This window comes from Nyctereutes procyonoides, unplaced genomic scaffold, assembly GCF_905146905.1.
Source record: "Nyctereutes procyonoides isolate TBG_1078 unplaced genomic scaffold, NYPRO_anot_genome, whole genome shotgun sequence".
NCBI classification, from domain to species: domain Eukaryota; kingdom Metazoa; phylum Chordata; class Mammalia; order Carnivora; family Canidae; genus Nyctereutes; species Nyctereutes procyonoides.
Window position 1 is genome coordinate 33821360 of NW_026575126.1, and position 12298 is coordinate 33833657.

At 49.5% G+C, this 12298-nt stretch overlaps 1 long non-coding RNA gene across 1 annotated transcript; it reads left to right on the plus strand.

Annotated features, from left to right (window-relative positions):
* The first annotated feature begins 670 nt into the window (after nt 1-670).
* LOC129519098 (uncharacterized) lies at nt 671-10679 on the plus strand. Its single transcript, XR_008666346.1, has 4 exons — nt 671-906; nt 3044-3161; nt 5501-5608; nt 10189-10679. It is a non-coding gene; the product is annotated as an uncharacterized LOC129519098 (long non-coding RNA).
* Nucleotides 10680-12298: the final 1619 nt, after the last annotated feature.

Below are 12298 nucleotides of genomic sequence, written 5' to 3' on the forward strand. Positions count from 1 at the left end.
GCAGGGGGTTATCAGGCTACCTGCAGCTTCTGTCAGACTTGGCTACAAATCAGGGTTCCCGTAACTCCTTCCTCAATTTTGATAATTTGCTTTAATAGCTCACAGATCGCAGAGGAACACATTGCCTATTATTATCTGATTATTACAACAGACACAGATGGACAGCCAGATAAAGAGGCATATAGGGTGGGCACCTGGGGGGCTCAGTCAGCCAGGCATCTGCCTTCAGCTCAGGTCATCATCCCGGGGTCCTGGGACCGAGCCCGCGTCAGGCTCCCTGCTCAGCCGGAGTCTGCTTCTCCCTCTGCCCACCCCCACTCATGCTCATGCTCTTGCTCTCTTGTTCTCAAAGAAATAAATAAAACCTTTTTTTTCATTTTTTTTTTTTTTAAAAGGTACCTAGGGTAAGGTCTGCACAGAGTGCAGTTTGGGGTGTGTCACTCTACCGGCACATGGATGTGTTCACCAACCCAGAGGCCTCACCAACCTTTCCACTTAGGGTTTTTATGGAAGTTCTGCAGCGTAAGGCATCGTTGACTAATCTCTGGCCATGGGTGATTAACAGAATTCCCCAGCCCCTCCCCTTTCTTGGAGGTCAGGGGATGAAACTAAAAATTCCAACCCTCTCATCACATCTGACAACCGTCCCCACCGCTCCCTCGGAGGCGGTTCCAGTTGGCAGTTAGCTGCAGGGCCAGTTAGGGAGGGGGGTCCGGGGGTGCCGGCCAAGGGGCACCCACGCTGGTGACCTCACTCGCGGCACCTCCCCCGGGGCCTGCAGAGGCCCTTGCTCACCACCCACTCAGGGCAGGAGCCGCTGGGCCAGCGGCAAAGGCGCCTTTCTTGCAAGCCTCCCCTCACCTGCGAACCCACAGATCCCACAGTTTGTTGAGCACGTCCTGAATGGTAAGTGATGAGAATAGAATGATGGGATGCTGTGGTCTAAGAAATTGGTTCTTGGCACAGAATTCATAAAACCCTTGGAATTTCTAGAATGAGAGAGGTGATAGGGGCATCTTTTGTTATCCATGATGCAACCCTTTCAGCCATACCTGGGTTTATGTTACTGGCTCTGGGCGGCACACGGCCAGGCCTCCGTGGGCGAGGCTCCGGGGGGCGAGGATGTCCTCTGGCTCAGGGCGACGTGCTGGCTCCCTTTCCTAGGAGCCTGAGGACAGTCCAGGACAGAGAGGGCCGTGTCGGCAGGTGCCCCCCGCCTCTCGCCCACACCCCGCCGGCGCCCCGGGCCCGCCAGCTCCAGCTCCCTTGCACCTGCTCCCAGGTGCGGAAACCCGGATGTAGTGTAGACGCGGCACGTTTAGAGCTGGACAGGCCCGAGCGCGTCTTCACCCGGCCTGGAGGCCCAGGGTCCACCCGGTCACCGGCAGCGGCTGCGGGCTGCGGCTGGGCCTCCGGTCCCCTCCAGCGGCCCCTGCCCCGGGCGGCCCCTTCCTGCCTGCTTGCCTGCTTGCTCGCTTTTCTTCTTCTTTCTTTCTCTCTCTCTCTTTCTCTCTCTTTCTTTCTCTTTCTTTCTTTCTTTCCCTTTCTTTCTTTCTCTCTCTCTCTCTCTTTTTTTTTAGACAGGGAGAGGGCAGGTAGGTGAAGGCAGAAAGAGAATCGCAGGCAGAGCCCACCCCGCGCGGACGCCGAGGCGACCTTGACCCCGCAGCCCCGAGATCACGGCGGGGGACAGCGAAGGCTCCAGAAGCCTGAGGGCGCAGCCCCCTGGGTGCTGGGTGCTGGGTGCTGGGCGCCTGGGGGCGGCGCTGGGCCGACAGGCGGGGGCTGGGACGCCGGGGAGACCCGGTGCCGAGGCCCTCACTGCCCAGCCGCAGCCCCCCGCCCCGGAGCACCTGGGGCACGGAGGGCACCTTCCCGAGGGGCCAAGGTGGACTTGAGACACCGGAGAGCCGCCAGCACCTGGCTGCAGGCTGGGCCCTGGAGGGGTGGAGGGGGTGGAGAGCCCCCCGGGGCCCGGGGGCGGGGGTGGGCAGCGGCGAGCCTGGAGGGGGAGCTGCGCGGTCACAGGCCCCCGGGCGTCCCGCCGGGAGGAGGGCTCCTTCTCAGGACTCCCAGGGAAAACCCAGAAAAGGGCAACGTTGGAAACAGCCTCTGCTCCTAGGGGTCTGGCCCGCCTCAAGCCTGCAGCCGCCCCCAACTCACCCCATTTCTGCCCTCCGCCTTGTGGCCCCTGCACTTGGGCCTACAGCCCAATTCCTTAATACGCAGGACTTTGGGGCCCCAAAGGGAGCCTCGCCTTCCACTTCACCAGCGCTCCTGGGTCTCGCGGCGACGCGGCGAAGGCAAGAGCAGTACCCCAAGCCTGGGTGGACTAGATGGAGGGGTGCAGCACTAAGAACAGAGCTCGGGGGGGATCCCTGGGTGGCGCAGCGGTTTGGCGTCTGCCTTTGGCCCAGGGCGCGATCCTGGAGACCCGGGATCGAATCCCACGTCAGGTTCCCGGTGCATGGAGCCTGCTTCTCTCTCTCTCTCTCTCTCTCTCTCTCTCTGACTATCATAAATAAATAAAAATCTAAAAAAAAAAAAAAAAGAACAGAGCTCGGGGCCCCCCTGGTGGGGGCTGAAGCAGGTGTGAAGAAAGAACGTGGTGGGAGGTACACCCCGCCTCTGGGTCCGCGCAGCCATGGCCTTTCCTCAAACCCAACCCTGGGCCGCCCTCCGCCCCCCACCCTCCGAGATACAGTCCCCCATGTTAAGCCCCACATGGTAAAGCATGAACTTGGGGAAGGAAAGGGTCCAAGGAGGAGCTGCGAGAGGAGAGAGACTCGGCCCCATTAGCACATCCCGGCCAGGGCTGAAGGGATGAAAGACGGGGACCTACAGGCAGGGAGGGGAAGCCAGCCCAAGGACCCCTCAGGGGAAATCAGAGCCAAGTCTTCTGTAACAGAATCCCCGTGGGAAACACAACAAAATTAGTAACAGGAATGAGCCCTCCTTCAGAGGACAGAAGAATTGTTGGGTTGAAAATAACCGCAAGGTCATCTAATCCAGCTGCCACTGTTTGCCCGAGTTTCTCCAACAGGTTTTGGGACCAGCAGTCATCCAGCCTCATTTCGGAGCTCAGTGTCCCCTGCGGCAGCCACCTCAGATGGGGAGCAGCGCTTGCAATCCCCCCGGGGAGCCAGGGCTTCCCGGGACAGGTGCACAGTGGGCAGAGGGCAGTACATTGGGGCTTGTGTCCAGAACGTTCTTCTGTCAGGGAGGTGTGTTTATATGACTTTGATCTACAGCACAGACTCTTGGTGAGATCAAGGTTTCTTCGGGCTGTTTATGGGGCTGCTTTAGTGATGCAGCCTTTAAACATTCCCCAGAGGAAGGCAATTCTTTGATGGGTTTGGTTCTCATTCCTGCAAAAGAGAGGCTGCAGCCTTCGTAGCTCGGGGGGCGGGGGAGGTTTGCTGCCTCAGAGTCCCCTCATCAAGGTGCCCAGTGGCCTCACTTTTCAGTCCCCGTGTTACCCGATCTGCTGTAGCACTGGTCCCTGTGGACTCTCTCCTTGCTCTCCAAACCCTCCTCCTTTGGTCTTTGTAACACCCTTCCCAGTTTCATTCGCCTTCTTTTCAACCTTCTTGGTTGGACATTCTTCTGCCTATGGCACGTCCTGACCATCAGCGCAGGTGTTCCCTACGGCAGGTCCCGACCTTGTCTCTCTACTCACTCTACATATTTTTTCTCTTGGTTCCAATCACCACGTATATATGGATAATTTATAAATATCCATCCTTGACCCACAGCTCTTTCCCCAGCTAGTAGGCTGTACTCCAGAGTCACAGACCCAACTATTTATGGATCCTCTTCTCTGGGTGTCTCATACACATCTTGACTGAACATGTTAATAAATGGAATTCATTATCCACATCCCAGGCCTGGTTCCGTTCCTATATTCCCTACCTCTTGGCTACCTATCTCTAACCATCATTGCCCAAAAACCCGAGTTATCACAGACTTCTCTATTTCCTTAATTCCAACTTCTATTTTGTGCACGCCATGAAGGAATGATGGAAGGTTTACAGAGAACGATTGCATCAAGGTTGGGTAAGATAGCCTCGTCTCCCAACCTTTAGAGATGTCAGGAGTGAGATTAAGAATAGAGTCTTCTGAGAAGGTCAGCAGACAGAGCTGTGCCCTTGTGGGAGGGACATGACTTCGATGCCCCGCCAGCCCCCCATCCATTGCCTCCTTCTGTATTTACCTCCTACTGACCCAGATCAGATCCAGTGGGTCTCCTTTTCAACTACTTTCTTTCAAATAGCTGCAATCACTTATCCAGTCATCACCACACCTGGAAAATTCCAACTACCTGTCTTCTCCATGCCTGTAGCTGGCCTGCCAGTTGCTGATGAAGGATGTTTTCCAACCAGGCACATTAGCACCACCATTCACTCCAAGTCATGCAGATCAGCCTTGTCCTCAGCACTGCCCTTACCATTGCTCTGTTTCTGTGGGGTGTTCGTTCTTGGCTCCACAGCCAACAAAGCCTCTCCCTGCAGGTTTCTTACACGAACATCAAGGTTTCTTTGGGTTGTTTATGGGCCGCTTTAGTGAAGCAACCTTTAAACATTCCCCAGGGGAAGGCAATTCTTTGTTGGGCTTGGTTCTCATTCCTATGAAAGAGAGGTTTTTAACGCTACCTTCACTCCCACCTTTACTTGCCAATCTACAGAGAAAGTAGAGACCATTGGACAGGAATGTTCTCGAAAAGTTGCCACAAATTGGCAAGCACTCTTTCTTTCTTTCTTTTCTCCTGCCAAAATGAAAGAGATGTGAGAGAGACGTCATTTTTTCCTGCCTAAAACCAATCACGAGTGTTCAGTCACTCAACGGCTAATTGCTGCGTGACCAGTGTGTGCCAGGGTTAGGAAGGCAGCCACCACCTGTGATAAGGCAGTGTCCCAGGATTCTTCCGAAAAATGTTGACGCCCAGTTAAATCTGACTCATGTGTCTTGGCCACTAAGGGAGTCATCGGTACAAACTGGACCCGACCTTCTATTCTCAGGGAGCTTTCATTTCAGTGGAGGAGACGAGAATAAACAAAATGCAGTAAACTGGTATGTCGCACACCAAGTAGATGCCGCTCTGTTGAGGCATTGAAAATTTGGGTCTGGTATCCAGGGAAGGCCTCTCAGAAAGGTGACATTTAAGTGAAGGTCTGTCTAAGGTGGGGGAGAGGACCTTATGGGATCCCCAGGGGAAGAGCATCCCAGGCAGAGGGAACAGCAGCTTCAAAGCCCCAGAGACAGGAGCTGAGCTGGCAAGTGTGGCCGGAAAGGAGGGAGTGGGAGAGGGGTGGGCGATGGGGCAGTCTACACTGGGCTTCATGAGTCAGGGTGCGGACCTTCCATGTCTCCGTCAATGCCATGGGCTTTCAGGAGATGAGGGACACCATCTCGAGTTCCACCCTCTCAGGGATGTGGGATACTGTCTCCGCCTCTACCCTCTCTAGGTGACGCCTACTTCTTCTCTTGTCTCTTTCTGAAGGTGCCCAGTGAGAGCCTGTGAGCCCGGGGACAGCTGGCCACCACGCTGAGCACATCGGGGTGCAGGGTGACGGGGAATCTGCTCTCCCTCACCTGCAGCACCGTCCAGGTGAGCTCGGGTGGTACCTCCCCCGCTGCAGCTGGCCCCCCGCCTCAGGTCACACCCAGGACTAAATACAAACTCCTGGGGATCCCCGAGTGGCCCAGTGGTTTGGCACCTGCCTTTGGCCCAGGGTGCTATCTTGGAGACCCGGGATCCAGTCCACCTCAGGCTCCCTGCAGGGAGCCTGCTTCTCCCTCTGCCTGTGTGTCTCTGCCCCTCCGCCACCAGTGCCCTCTCTATCTATTTTAAAGTAAAATCTTTAAAAATAAATAAATAAATACATGCATACTCCTGGGCACGGCTGGCAAATCGCTGGGAGCAGCCTAAGGGCGGGCTCTCCGGCCCTCGCACGTGCCCCACTCGTGGCTCTGAGCCCTGGCCCCAGTCCCCGTGCTGAGCTCTCACCCCTGTCCATCCCCACCCACCCCGAGCTTGGCCCAGCAGGTCTCCTCGCCTTCAGAGCAGGGAGCGCACTTGGGGCCCAGCGCCACCCCCCTGCTGCTCCCCTGCACTCCCCTGCCCCCGGCTGCTCCCCTCCGCTCCCCTACCCCCTGCTCCCCTGCTCCCGCCTGCCCCTGCTGCCCAAGCTCTCTCCATGGTGCTGCCCCACCGCCACCCACAGGCGCAGCCCCTCTGCGCGACCTCTTGACCCTGGTGCTTGCCCAGCTAGGCGCTCCTCGGTACATTTCTCCTGCCCGCCTTCCTTGACGCAGCGTCCTCCCCCATCTCCATGGCACTCCATGGCAGCCTCTGCCCCGCGAAGTGCAATCACGTGGCATTCTGGCCCGGAGCTCCTTCCTTACTCATCTTAACTCTTTCCTTGTGATCCCACCTGCCCCAGCGGCTTGGGTCAGCACCTAACTATAAACTACGGACCCCTTTAATCCGCTGCTCCTGCTCACACTTGCTCCTAAGCAGGGATGTCACCACGGGGGTCGCATGTGTTCTATGTCAGAAGCGACTCACCATCTTTTCCCCATTCCCACTTACCACTGGCCACCACCAACCCCGTCCACTGCAGTGTGCTTCCGGAAATGGCAGAAGCGGGGGCTCACCGTTGACCCTTCTACTCCCTAACCACTCACATCCACCCAAGCCCTATTCAGACTGGTACTAGGCTCCTGCCCACCTACTGCTGACTATCTAGGTCTGTGGCCATCACCTTCCACCTGTACTATGGCAATGACCTCTCACCGCGTCCCCCTGAATGCACTGTTGACCTCTTCCAATCCACACCCACGCTGTTGCTAAAGAGGACTTTACAAAGCACATGTAGGACCATGTCACTCACCTGTTTAAAAGCCTTCAATAGCTTCTCCTAGCTGAGGTCACACCCCAAACCCAATAACTTGATTTCTGCCTCACAGTGTCATTTCTAAAACCATACTCTGCAGCCTCATTCAGCATTTTCCAGTTCTTCAAGTTCTCAAAATGCTTCCACTCTCGTTTTTGTGTCTAGTTGTTAAATGATCATTTTTCCTGCCTATTCGATTTTAAGGTCCATAAGGTCATGAATCATCATCTGTTTTGTTCACTTCTGTATGTCTAGCAATTAGCATAATGCCTGACACATATTTGGGAAATATATGATTCATTATTCAAAAAATATTTTTGGAGCACCTACTCTGTCAAGCTCTTGGTGCTGGTAATACAGAAATAATACTTTTTTAAAATGGGGACAAACTCCCTGCCCTTAAAAAATACATATTCTAGTAAAGGAAGATGGAAAAAATAAAATGAGAAAAATTTATAGTATATTTGATGGTGATAAATATCCTAAAAAAAAAAATTAAGTGGAAGATGGGAAGAAGGAGGGGAAGGGCAGAATAAGCTGGATATTTGTGGGAAGAATGCTTCCAAAAAGTGGAGAGCAGGGTCAAAGGGCCTAGATGGGTGTATGGGCCAGAGTTCATGGGCCAGAAATGTGGCCAGTGTACCTTGAGCACAATGAGCCAGGAAGAGCAATGAGCAATCACTGCAGACCCAGGGGGCTCCATCATGCAAAGCCTTGCAGGCCTGCAGGAGCTTTCACAATGTGTGCAATGGGAAGCCACTGGAGTGTTTCCAATGGAGAAGTGACATGTCGGGACATAGATTTTGGCAGTCTTACTCAAAGTCCTCTGCAGGGAATAGGTTAATAAAACTGGGGGCCTGAGTGCATGGTAGGAGGCACCTGCAATAATCCAGTTGCTAGCTAATGGCAGCTCCAACCAGGGTGATAACAAGAATTTGAATGGGATACATCCTTTGAAGGTACAGCTGAAAAGAAACAGCCAGACGAACTGGCTATTGCCTATGAGAGAAAAAGGAATCAAGAAGGATTCTAATGGTCTTTGGCTTGAGCAAACGGAAAGATGGAGGTGCCATGAACTGAGATGGGGAAGACTGTGGAAGGCACAGGCTTGAACATAGTAATTCTGAGCAGCCTACTAGATATGCAAGATGTCACATGCTGATCAGAGTCGCATCTTTTAAATTAAAATATCATTTGTCAAAATGCCTGAGATCCTTTAGGATTAGCCTCATTCCTTTCAGGCCCAAGGCACTGGCCCTATCTCAAACTTTATAGATGTTGTAAAGTTGGATTAGGGGATACATTAGTCTGGTACTGTCTGTGGTGCCAGACTTCCAGAACTGCTGTTGTCTAGATATTTGCTTGAGCATCGTTTTAAAAATCTCATAAGCAAAACATTCCTGGTTGTGCAAAAGGCTTGGAGCTACTCTTCGTTCTAAAGCTTCCCAAACTCAAAGGTATTAGATGAGGTTTTCTTGGCCAAACCATATGCCAGGTCCTCTGATAAACCATCTGCTAAGAATCTGTCCTTTTCTAACACTGAGCCAAGCACTCCAGATGGGGCCATGAAAGGACTCCAGTCTGGATAAAGAAGGCAAAGGGATAACCATGGGCACATTTTCAAATCATTGCTCTGGGGCCACCAAGGACACCACTAGATAAAATGTCCTTTCAGGCCTCGTTACAGTAGGAAAATCATTACTGACTTAAGGATAGGATACCCAAACCCAGTGAGTCCCTAGGAGAACATTGGTGGATAAATTAGGGACAGATGTTACCCCATGAGTAAATTGAAAAAAAATCACAAAACCCCAAACCTGCTGTTGAAAGACAAAGTTTTACCTCAAATTTATAACATTAAAAGGGTGAGTGCATTTTCTTTTCTTAAAATAACTTGCTTGCTAAGGAAAAAGATGTGCAAATTTCTCAGACTCAAAATGCGTCCAAGGAAAATAGCCAAATTCTACAGACAGTCCATCATCTACCTACAGGTTCTGATGACAGACCCCGGAGTGATTAAAATTTTATTGTCTCCATTTGGAATTAGTGGTCCCCTCTTGAAGGACTCATGGAGCAAGGGCTCCAGGTAACATTCCCCCATGTTTGGGACTGGCAGTTCCACCAAACAGCCACCCTGGTTTCACTGTGAATCAGCACAGAAGACCAATCACCAAACCCTTCAGGGGAAAAGGCAGCAGCAGGAAATGTTGCCAGAGGTCTTCAAAGTGGGGCTTGGAAGACAACAGCATACAGTTCAATGTAGAATCACTATAGGTTTACTGATTAAAAGTCCTTTCATGTAGAATACATAGATAAGTAATGTACTAGGTAAATAAGAATCGGAGTAATTTTATTGGTAAATTTATCAAATAATATGATACTCTTTTATCCATCTAAATCTTGGAAAACAATCAAAATAGTTGAAGTAGATTCGGTTCTTCATCAATATCCAGGGTAGGGGTTCAAATGGTGGAGGTCCCTAGAGCGATGCATGAGAATCTCAGAGAGAAAACCCTTGTAGAAAACACACCTGCTTCCCCCAACCTGGAAATCGTGACCTGCTGCAGGTATAGGACCCATAACTCCATCCCCACACAGATACACGTGGAACACGTGGGTTCACCAGCTACACTGGGACAAACACATAATGGGAACGAGTACATTCTTACTCATTGTAAGGTACATTTGTAAACTTGTCTGTGATTACGGGTGGCAGACACTTGTCCTGATAATCACCCTGAAACTGCTCCTGTGATACTGACATTCTAATGAGTTGTGTGGAAGCCCAACCAGAGAGACAACAGAGCCTGAGGTTATAGAGGCTGAGGTCCTGGCTGGGCCACTTGCTAGTGGTGGGATCTTGAGCATGTAAGGAAAACTTTATATGCCTCCATATTTCATCTGTAAAGTGGGTCATAATAGTAGAGCTATTGCAGGAAATTAAAGATGAAACGATTTAACTCACATGAAACATTTCAACTGGTGCCTGGCACATAAGAAGTGCTATATAGTGTTTGCTATTCTATTATTATAAGCATTGTTGACATAGACACAGGTCCTATGGCCACTCTGCCAAAGAATTGGATTAAAAGGAGCTAAGCAAACAAGTTGCCCATAGTAACCCATAACTTTTAATGACTGCCACCCTTAGGGTGCCCGGGAAACCAGGACAGACAGGATGTCAGAACACAGGTCAGGTGTGTTTTAGACTCTGCTCTGGAGGGGGGAATGAACCGGAGAGCTTTCTGGCTAGAGGATAAGAAGCAGTTCAGATATTTTTTGTCTTTTACAGAAATTGGAATATAGCAGTATCATTTTCTCTTCTGCCATCCCAATCCCACACCAAGAAAAAAAAAAGAAAAGAAAAGAAAAGAAGAAAGAAAAGAAAAGAAAAGAAAAGAAAGAAAAGAAAAGAAAAGAAAGAAAGAAAAGAAAAAAAAGAAAAGAAAAGAAAGATTTTTGGAATAGATGTGTAAAATCAGAGAAAAACATAAAATCCTCAGCTTTTTCCTAATCTGTTGATGTTCAGGACAAACACAACACATTTAAAAATTTTGCATTTTAATAATTTTAGTAGATCAAGTCACATAAAATTTCTGATATATTGGTCAAATAAAATAAATTATTGGCAATTTTCATATAGGTCAATTTATAATATGCCCTGGACTTTGCTATTCTGTGCAATACACTTTGTTATTTTTTTTATGCTTTGTACTATAGGGCAAATTCATTAAAGGGCATGTTTAAAAAGATGTTTATGAAATAAAAACATCTCAGAGCTGACCTTTGGTTGCATAAAGATTGAGTTTACATAAAAACTTCCAATCATTCTGTCTCATTAATACATGGAGCTTCTAAAATTGGAAAGGACTTTAGCGAACACCTCTTCTAAACCTTTCTTTCTTCTGGTGAAGAAACTGAGGTTTTGAGGGGTAAATGCATTTGGTGAAGGTCCCAATTAGAAAGTTATCAGGTCCAAGATCACCTCTCAGTTCCTGAGTTCCTGTTTGGTTTCTCTTGTGGGAAAATCAAATCTCTATTGTCTGGAAGTTTATCAGATGGGTGCAGGCTGTGTTCATAAAGAAGCCACATTCACGGTGTGGCCAATGTGGGTCTGAGCAGATCTGCTCTGATCTGAATGTCAAGACCCACTGCTCAGGTCCTTAGGGTGGCTCCTGGCCCTGGGTGCAAGAAGGCTTGAAAAAAACAGACGTCTGTACCCAAGAGTACTTGGCCACTCAGTTGAGCAACACCACGGTCACGGAAATAAATATTGAAAAAGAGGCTATAAGGGCATTTACCACATTTCCATGCAAGGTACCCAATGTTACCCCTTCTTAACAGGTAAGGAAACAGTTCAGAGTAGCTGGCAATTGCAAGCACTCACCTCTGTCCACATTATCACAGAAAATTAGGGCCCCCTCTGCCAGTTTCTAAATCTCATGGGGATATATTCAATTGCAAGACTTCTTGGGAGAAACCTGATTACAAGGAGTTTTGAACATGCAGTGTTTAGCCTTCCAGCCTCCCAAACTGAAAAAGCACAAAATACAGGTAAAGCCAAACCTAGGAGGACATAATATAGGAAATCCTTTGTGCTGGTTGGTTTGGGCCTTTCTCCGAACTAGTAACTATCATACAGAAACAGGCATGGCCTGATGGGCTTAACCAAACTGGGTTTATTTCTCGAGCTGAGGGTTTGGTCATCTTCTGAACTATATGGGCTGGGTGCACAGGAGGTAGGATGAATTCCTTAACAAAATCTGAATATTATTAGGACAGGAAAAGGGAAGTGGGTGTGCTGGGCAATCAGCCAATGTATCCAGGGTATGGGAGCCCACATTTGGATATACAATAGTTTATCCAACAGATTCACTACTGTTGTACATACTTGTTCTTTGTTCTTGATTTTTCAGTCACGTAAGTTGTTCCTGTAACACGCACCTCTGTAACTCTCTCTTTGCGTCTGTGATTGATTTCTTAGGACAAATTCCCAATGTTGAATTGCTCGGTCAAAATATACAAATGTTTGACTTGTCTTCATAAATTTTCTTCCAGAAAGTTTGTTTCCCACTAGTCAAAAACCCTCATGACCCTGGGAGTTGTATGCATGCATATGTGTAGTGTTTAATTTTTGCAAATGTGGTAGGTAAGGATTTGTGCTTCTCATGTAATATTGCACAGTGGTGTGGAGGGGTATGTGAGGCCATGGAAAAATGTGTCACATGGAACTTCTTGGAACTTCAATTCTTTCAGATTTGTAGAAACTATTATTTTTATGTTCAATGATATCATGACATACAGTGAAAAACCCATACAAATTTTATCCATAAGGCATGAATCTGCAAAGGAATTTCCTGTTTACAATGGAATGCATCCAACTTCTCCCTTGTCCCAAGCTT